Below are 8,670 nucleotides of genomic sequence, written 5' to 3'. Positions count from 1 at the left end.
TTTCTATTGAAAAATTTTATAACATTAAAATTATACAATAAAACTAGACTTTCTATAATATTTGACATAGTATGAAAAAAACGCTATGGAAAGTCTGACTTTCCACAACATCGCCTACCACCACTCTCAAAAACGTTATGGAAAGTCTACGATAGCGTTTTTTAGACACTATCGTATGTGATATTTGTTGTAGTGACATACCCTGTCATTCGGTGAGAAAAAAATGACTACAGTCAAAACTGGGTTGCATCGCATTGCATATCTTTTCCAACAAAAATCTAAATAAGTTATTACTTCAAATTTCCCTATTAGGAATGGTCAAAAGCACATTTGCTTTACTAACTTGCTGTTGGTTTTTCTTGGAAATGTCCACCCAACCTTTACTAGTCCCACTATTTGGGATTCATTCTATATCTTTATAACTCAACCCAACTGCTTATCAAATAAACATCGGATCGCATTCGTCTCTAAACTTTCAAATGTTATTTCTAAATTTTTTTTTTTGTCCAATCATAGTAATTTTGTTCTGTGATAATATTTTCTTTAGACATGACAAAGAGTAAAGATATCTTTGAAGATTAAGGTTCTTGAAAATGTACGGTAAGACCATTTTTTTGGTTGGGGTTGCAAGGTTTGCAAAACAAAATCTCACATTGATTAGAGAAGAGAGTGATCTAGGGAAGGATAATTATCTTCTTTTATACGAGGCATTTTAGGTGAAGCCAAAAGCAAATCGGTGACAGCTATACCCAAAGCAAACAATATCATATCATTACAGAGATACTTGGGGTACGTGTCCTTAAATTTTTTTCTACAACAAAAAAGCTTGCTTAATGCATTAGCTTTGAGTTTCGACTTAAAAGCTCCCGTCTGATTCGGTTTTTTTTTTACTAAGTTCAACCGTTAACATAGTTGGTCATTTTAACTTTCACGTATAGAATACTAATGCATCACTTTCTTTGCTATATTTAAAGTAAACATGTCATCTAGTACTTATAGTGATGTTTTAGGCAATCTAACTAACAAATTTCCCAACACCCCATGTGCCCAAACTACGTGTTCTAGTATAAAATTTCTTTCCTAGTTTCATCTAAGAAGTTAGCACCTCATCCCATCGAAAAAGTATTGAATGAGGCCGCATAATATGATTATCCTTAATAACTATGAGATGTATATTCAAAATTTTTATGCTTACAATTTAAAAATATAATTTATAATTTCTCTTTTGACATATATAACCGTCGTTGCATAGAACTACTAACCACATATTGTTGTAGCCTCTTTCGATAATTTTTCCATCTACTCAGCGGATAGCTATATAATCTCCTCATGGAACGAATATGAGAAGAAAAACAAAACGAATGGAAAGGTATTATTTCTTAGCATGAAAATTAAAGGGAAAACGAAAGTAAGCTCACAGAAAGCATTAAAAAATGGGATTTGATACAGAAAATCCACAGCCAAATAATTAATCATTAAATGTTTTTTTTTTCTTTTTCTGTCACTTGAGGCAACAATCTCAACGACTAAGAGATCCATTCGAACAACATTGGAACTAGTTGAAGTAATGAGTCTGGATGCAGATTTTAAATGTATTTAATTATAATTGTGGACAAGTCACTTGTCACCTTTTTCATTTTTCCCTCTAGATATATTTCATTTTCTCTATTAGATGGACTAAGCTATAAACCATATGAAAACCTCCTTTTGGGTAGGCTTCTACGAGTGATATTATTGTAAAAAATATCAATTAGTCCCGACATTATTTACCTCTCTAAAAGTCGAAGGATTCGAATCTCCTTAACTAGAAGAAACTCATGATGCTCAAATTACAATAATCACATAGGTACTTAAAGGTGTCTATATCTTCTCTAAAATCAAAGGTTCGATCCTCACCTCCACATTTCTCCGTGCTTCAATAAGAGATTCCCACTTGTTAATATTTTTTTGTTTGAATACAACCAAAACTCCGTTCTTAAAGGAATAAGTAGTTGTCTTGACTGTTAAGCTATTGTTTATGTTGTCTCCACTTGTGACAAGAGGTCGGGAAGAGAGTAGATGAGATTGGGTACATATCTTAGTATTTATTTTAGATATTGTAGTAAGAGTAAGATGACGTATATGAAAAAAGTGTAAAAAATTTCCTATGAATCGATTATGGTTTAAATTGTGTTATTTTCATATTCATTTTGATCTTCGAACTTTTCAATTTTCTATTTTAGTCTCTCAACTTTTAGGTATTTTGTTTTGTGCCTTAAAAGTTTTTTTTTTTTTGTCTTACATTCATTATTTCTCATTAATACTTCAAATATAAACACATTTGAAAACTTGAAACCTAACTTTCCTATATGTGGCTTTAAAAAGTTGTCCATGTAACGTATCTATGGATTATAGGTAAATAAAAACAAAAACCAAAAAATCAGATCTCTATAAAATAAATTATTAAAAATTTAATGACAAATATTAAAATATTTTCTTATAAATCTTAAAGAACTAAAAAACAAAATGTGTGAAAGTTAAAGTCTCCTCAAGTACCCTTCCTATTTTGTTTCTTACTTTTCGTTTCATGTCTGTCGTTTCTTCTTTTTAATAAAAGAAAATATATATAACTGTATTTGGTAATTATTTTTTATCTTTTGTTCTTATTATAAAAAGAAATTAAAATATATGTTTGATAACTATTTTTTCTTTTTTTTCTCTAGAATTTTAAATTTGAAAAAGAAAAGAAAAATATATATATATATACATATAAATCAAAATTTCATATTAAATATTCAAATTCTTTATGTTATAAATGTTTCTAAAATGAGAAACGAGAAATAGAAACAATTACTAACCACCCTCTAAAATATTAGAAACAAAAAACTTAGAAATCAGAAATAGAGAAACGAGCTCTAACTAAAATAAAATAAGCATTAAAATTTAGAATGAAAATAGGATTTGAATACAATATTTCTAAATACTAGTTAGATTTTATAGTTACTCCAATATAAAGTGTTGATTTGAAGTTTTTTTCCTGTCTTACGTACGTCTTTTGCGTTGATTGTGTCAAAATTGAGTGTATTAAATGTTAATCAATATTCATTATTGTTAACATGAGCATAACTCGACTTTAACGCATGTAATATTTCTTTTTTAAAGATGTCTCTCATCTCCATATTTGTTGTATATTAAAATTAAAAAAATAAGGGTAACTTTGATATTATTATAATCACTTTCACTGATGTTAAATTCATTTTTATTTTAAAATAGACATGTTTGGCAATAATTATAAGTGATTTCAGGATCAATAACTATTGTGGTGATCTCCCTGTCATCTTTAGTAAAATAATAATAAGAAGGAATTAGTTTTTAAATTAGTTATGGTTCTAAATTTCAAATTTGTTTGTATTTCACTCTATTTTCACCTAAAATTTTGTATAAAAGTCTCTTTTTTCCTTTCTAAAATTTTTACTTTATTTATCTTTAATTTGGCTTGTTCTCTAAAATTTCTATAATCTCTCTAAATTTGAACCCATCACTTTCTAAATTTATTTCTCTTTTTAAAATTTTTGTCTCTCACCTTCTATAACTAAACTATTGAGATTGATTATTTAGTTATATATATCATTTTTTTCGTCATAATTACTTTAATGAATTTGTGTTAAATAATTTTTCAAATGTAGGTTATAATTTAGTTATTTTAAAATTACTTTTGAAATAAAATATTAGTCCTTCAAAATAACTTTGAGTTATATGAAAATCATTGGAAAAAATGTGTTAGTAAACCTTAAAATAATTTATATAAAAATCACTTCTCATTTAAACCTTAGAATAATCATTATTTATATGTGGTGTAATTATTTACCTAACACAAGATGGACGTGTTCTATGCATTAAGATAATCAATTCGGTCTTATGATCAGTACGCTTCAACCGAGTTATTCTATTCGCCTGAATCATCCCCGACGAAATATATGCTTTTAAAAGATCTTTTATATTGTGTCCAAAAGCCAACATTTGTTACAGTAGTTCATTATTCCATTCAAAGAAGTCGGTCCCAGTAAAGTCCCCAGATGACGTATTTTTTTTAAATAAGTCCCTCTGTAATGTGACATAAAGACTCCTTATTTTATTTAAATTTCATAACCAACATGAGCATAGCTCAACGATAATTGGCACTTACTCCTTCCTTTGAAGTCGGAGGTTCAAATTCACATACTCCCAATTTGTTGTACCTAAAAAAAAGAGATGGACGTGCTCTAGAGTTAAATGTCTTTGGACTTTAAGTTGATTCTAGTAGGTCTTCGAATTTTAAAGTTGTCTCACGGGTCCCTAAACCTTGAAAAATATCTATAATAGATCCTTAAACATTCAATATAATATCTAATAAGTTCTTAAATTTCAAAAGAAAAAAATTGATAGGTTAGTATATATCACAAACAAAATTTAAAGTTTAGAAATGTGGTTGGTGTTGTTATTTTTGTCTCAAAATTTAAAGTTTAGAAATGTGGTTGGTGTTGTTATTTTTTTATCAAAATTTAAAGTTTAGAAATGTGGTTGGTGTTGTTATTTTTTTATCATGTTACAATTTTAAATGGATTATTAATGTATGAATCTCTATTTGTTCTAGAAATTTAGTCCACTTTGCCAAGAAAATGAGGTGGGAAGAGGCCTATAAATTCATGGTGGAACTCTCAACTCAAATATTATTTTACACAAGCACTTCTAATGGAAGCCTCAAAAGAAGAACCAAAGGAGATGGTGAAGCCTCCTCCAAGCCCCTTTGAGAGGAGGATGTTGAGGAGGAGGACAGTTTTTGCCCCTTTTATCCTCTTGCACCTCCTTTGTATTTTGGCACCATTCCATTTCAATTGGAAAGCCTTTTGGGTTGCATTTGGATTAGCTACTACTACGGGTTTAATGATTAGTGTTTCGTACCATAGAAATCTTGCACATAGAAGCTTCAAGCTTCCCAAATGGCTTGAATATTTGCTTGTTTATTGTGCAGCTCATGCATTCCAGGTTCGATATCTAGACCTTACTGTAAACGTTTCAATTTATTTGAACCGAATTGGATTGGTTTGATCTTACTTTTAAAGTAGTGGGATTCTTTTACACCTCTAACCCCTAGCAATTTAATATAAATTGCAAATTCATCTATTATTGCTCCATTTTTCAAGAGGAGGTAGTTTTTCTCTAATTTGCCCCTAAATTTTTAAAATTAAAAGGTATAATCTACAATTTTACCCTTTCCTAAGAAAAATTTTCACTCTACCCCTATCTTGTAGTTTATAAATGATTATATATGCAATTATTTACATAACACATTAAAACTCAGGCATCTAGGAGTGAAAGTTGATCGATATCAACTGTAATTGAACTTGAACCAACCCCGACATCGACCAATTAGAAAGGGTTTAAAAACCAATTATTTTAAGTTGATGGACCGACCGATCGATCAATCAGTCTATAGATGTTTCGATTGTGTTATGGACATTGAGAGAGACTAAAAAAGAGAGATAATTGTGAATTGTGATAATTCATGGGAGGGAAGAGAGGGAGAATATGGAGAGAGAGATGCATTAATGAACGAGAGGAATGCATATGCATTTGCATATGGCATATTAATGGAGGGGGAGGAAGAGAATGCAGGAAGAAGAAGGGCATTAATGAGAGAGAGAGATTGCGGGGAAAAAAGTAATTCAAAAGAAATTATTTGAGAAAGCTGGAATAATATGATGGGTTTTTTTTTTATAATTCGGAATTGATGTTATGTAGATTAACACTAGAGATTTCCTGTAATCGAGAGGTATCGACGATCATCCATACTATAACCGACATTGCAGGACTCGTCCTCGAATGGAGGGAAATCCTGACTACATGCTCTACGAGCTCAAACCGAGGAGGTGGGTATCCCGATTTGACCACAAACTAACTATGCCGCCATCTGCCATGGTGATATAATATAGTGGATAATTCTACACAACTAAATGCATGAGAAAATTTTTTAAATTATATTTCAAATTACTATCCAACCGTAATTGGGGAAGTACTTAAACTTGCCAAAACATGCAAGAATGAGTTAGGTTGGCTATTTATAGAACATTACCAAATTTCACAATAACATTTATTAATATGTTTTGAAATAATGGGTTGTTTTATAAATTTTAGGGTGATCCAATTGATTGGGTGAGCACACACAGATGTCATCATCGATATGTTGATACTGAAAGAGATCCACACAGTCCAACTCAAGGATTTTGGTTCAGCCATATAACATGGTTGTTTGACTCCTATACTTTGACTAAAAAAGTTTGTCCAAACTATTCCAATGGTTTTGGAAAGATCGAGAAAAACATTTTTATGTTGTTCTTGAAGCATGGAATCCAGATAATGTCCCAGATTTGGAGAAGCAAGTCTTCTATAGATTTATGCAGAAAACGTACTTTCTTCATCCAATTGCTCTTGCAGTCTTGTTGTACGCAGTTGGAGGAGTTCCTTTTATTATTTGGGGAATGGTAAAATAAAATCACTCCTTTTTTCCTCTTTTGTTATTAATGTGTAAGAAATTTAAATTTTTACAAAAATATTTCAATATATAATTTTTAAACCTAACATGTAAGATATTGTGACTGATTTTTGTTTTGCATTTTCCTTTTATAAATTTGAAAATTAGTCATTATAAATATGACATAGTTGGAAAATTTGAATTGGATAACTCTATTTTCTAAAATATTTTCAAACATGGTACTTTTTATGAATGTAACTATAATTTATAATAATAATTTCCAAAAACTTATCTTACATTAAATTATTCACCCTTTTTTTAAAAGACATTATAAATATGTGCTATCTTTTGTTATATTTGTAATTTTGTTTAACTATTATTGTTGTAATATATATTTTATCTCAATTATGTTATTTCTATGATATATAATATTTATGTAATTCCTTCGATCAAATAATTTGTTTACTTAAACTCCTTAATGTTTTAGTGTGTGAGGATTACAGTAAGCTTACATATAACATTTATGGTGAATTCGGTATGCCATATATGGGGAGAGCAACAGTGGGACACAGGCGATTTGTCTAAGAACAATTGGTAACCTTTTTTCCCCTCTTTTTCACATGATGGTCTGATTGTATTTTCTGTAATATAAAAAGTTACTTTTGTGTGATTTTTTTAATTGAAATATTTTGATTTACATCGTGTAATTTAATTTCTTTTTTTCATTTTGATTTCAATTGTATCTAGAGAGGAATTTTTTATATATATATTTTGGGTTGCTAACTCAATGGTAGAGTACTCGACTTTTAAGTGTAGCTAGCATCTTTTATACATTTATATGAAGTAACATATTCATTCATACTATCGGTAAAGTTTGTAAGACCGCAACTGATCCTAAAAGGAATGAATGGAAAAGACAACATGTCGTGTAATATTTTTACTTTACTAAATTGGGTCAAACCTAATTCTTGATGCGGAAGTTAAAAGGATGATCTAATATGGTATTTAAGTCCTATTTTTTATCACTTGGCTTTGATATTTATTTTGCTTTGTTTCTTAAATTTTTAAATGTCCCGTTTTAGGTCTACTTTTAGCCTCTAAATTTTTCGTAAAACAAAATATTTTAATCTTTAATTGTTAAATAATTTAACTAAAACTCAAATCTATCATGAAACTTCCTACCTAAAATATACTACATGTGGTTCAAAATTATTTTTGTAGAGATCTATTGATCAAATAAAATGAACATAAATGAGTCAAAATAAAATTTTTATAAAGATCAACACAAAATAAGAAAGTAAAATATTGATTTTGAACTCTTAAAAGTTTTTTTTTCCCTTTTTTTTTTCAGGATGGTAGCTTTGGTTACATTTGGTGAAGGATGGCATAATAACCATCATGCTTTCGAGTATTCAGCAAGACATGGTCATAAATGGTGGCAGATTGACTTTGGTTGGTATTTTATTATATTTCTTCGAGCTATTGGACTTGCAACCGATGTGAAATTACCCTCTAAAAAGCACAACAAAAAATTGAAACACTACAAGAAATAAAGTTTTTCCCGCCTCAAAGATAATTTTTAGTATTGTCTATTCTATATATTAAGAATATAATAGGCAATACTAACCAAAACCGACTATCTTAATTAAGCCTATATAGTAATTAAGGCATGATAATAAGATCATTTTTAGTATTGGATATTCTATATAGAGTGTGATCAAATATCAAAATATGTCCATTCATATTTTGAGAATGTGAAATAGCAAAATGATTGTTGTTTGAAAGAGATTGTAATCCAAATATTATATTAAAGATCTTATTACTGTAGTTGTGTATGCTACATGAATTATCTTTCTGTCTTAATTTTGACTCTTATTCTATTTTTGTCCCTAAATTGTAAATATTTATTTTAGATCTTATCATTCATTAGCATTTTTGGTAAATTTTTTAATAGAAAGTTAACAACACGTGATTATTGGCGTTCATTTATATGAGTAAATGTCTATGTAAGTTTCGAATATTTGACCGGTAGAAAGGTTACTAATGTCTTAACTATTGCGTTATGCTCGAACTAATTAAGTATTCAAGAGTCTTTGAGGAGAGTGGTTGGAATTCTTTATTTTTTCTTAACACATTCTCATTTTCTTTTTCTTTCTTTCTTCTTTTTTTTTTTCTTGGTT

General features: G+C 29.2%; 1 pseudogene across 1 annotated transcript; it reads left to right on the top strand.

The window, feature by feature from the left end:
• Positions 1-4,681: 4,681 nt before the first annotated feature.
• LOC111022855 (palmitoyl-monogalactosyldiacylglycerol delta-7 desaturase, chloroplastic-like) lies at positions 4,682-8,353 on the top strand (annotated as a pseudogene). The gene is made up of 4 exons (XR_015787011.1): positions 4,682-5,004; positions 6,154-6,500; positions 6,978-7,084; positions 7,842-8,353. The product of XR_015787011.1 is annotated as a palmitoyl-monogalactosyldiacylglycerol delta-7 desaturase, chloroplastic-like (transcript).
• The last annotated feature ends 317 nt before the right edge of the window (positions 8,354-8,670 follow it).

The sequence above is a fragment of the Momordica charantia genome (genome assembly GCF_013281855.1).
Source record: "Momordica charantia cultivar OHB3-1 chromosome 9 unlocalized genomic scaffold, Mcharantia_2.0 BLBB01000009.1, whole genome shotgun sequence".
Classification (NCBI taxonomy): Eukaryota; Viridiplantae; Streptophyta; class Magnoliopsida; order Cucurbitales; family Cucurbitaceae; genus Momordica; species Momordica charantia.
This window is presented reverse-complemented; position numbering and strand designations above follow the sequence as displayed.